The 879-nt window shown below is 32.7% G+C and overlaps 1 non-coding gene across 1 annotated transcript; it reads right to left on the bottom strand.

The window, feature by feature from the left end:
• Window positions 1–223: 223 nt before the first annotated feature.
• LOC118616619 lies at window positions 224–330 on the bottom strand. Its single transcript, XR_004956614.1, has one exon. It is a non-coding gene; the product is annotated as a U6 spliceosomal RNA (small nuclear RNA).
• Between the last annotated feature and the right edge of the window lie 549 nt (window positions 331–879).

Below are 879 nucleotides of genomic sequence, written 5' to 3' on the forward strand. Positions count from 1 at the left end.
TCTTCCTCTTTATAGTCAATGTTAGTTTTTCCCATTCTTGTTGATTTGTGTGTGTGTGTGTGCGTGTGTGTGTTGGCAAGATTTTAACCATTATTTTTTCCAGTTTTATTGAGATATAGTTGACATATAACATTGTATATGTTTAAGGTGTGCAGCATAATGATTTGATGTATGTACATAATGTGAAATCATTACCGCAATCAGCTTAATTAACAGCCAGCACAAAAATTGGGGACACTTAACAAATGTGGGTGTCATCTCTTCACAGGGGCCATGCTAATTTTCTCTACATCATTCTAATTTTAGTCTGTGTGTTGCTGAAGCAAGCACTAATTTAATTTTTTGAAAATGTAAAACTGCTGTTTAAAAGTCAAAAGAATACGGAAAGGTAACTTACGAAAGTTTCTTCAATCCCTGTACCTAACCAATTGTGTTAGTTTCTGGTTTATACTTTCTTATTTGCAAAAATAAGCAAATATATAAATATATGCATGTACACATATATTCTTATTTTGCCTTCTTTTCTTATCCAAATGGTAGTAGACTATGTCTACTCCTTCGTACCTTCTTTCTTTCATCTCATGTTGTTTTAGGATCTACATATGCAAGTCTTTTGTAGCACTAGTTTTTCACTATGTGATCTATCTATTTCATTGCTCTCTCAAATACATTTGGTATTTAGGAAGATTTTATTTCAGTGGTTACTTTTATACTAATGCTAATATACTAATAACCGTAGTCTCCCCCCCCCATCTTATATTTGTTATTTTCTATTGGTTCCCCAACAATATTGAAATTAGTTCATTACTGTTTCTTTCTCCTCCCTCTCCACCTGAATCTCATTTGAATAAATACCCTTTGCCCCACCAGTAAATATAA

This window comes from Molossus molossus, unplaced genomic scaffold (assembly GCF_014108415.1).
Source record: "Molossus molossus isolate mMolMol1 unplaced genomic scaffold, mMolMol1.p scaffold_m16_p_4, whole genome shotgun sequence".
Lineage (NCBI taxonomy): Eukaryota > Metazoa > Chordata > Mammalia > Chiroptera > Molossidae > Molossus > Molossus molossus.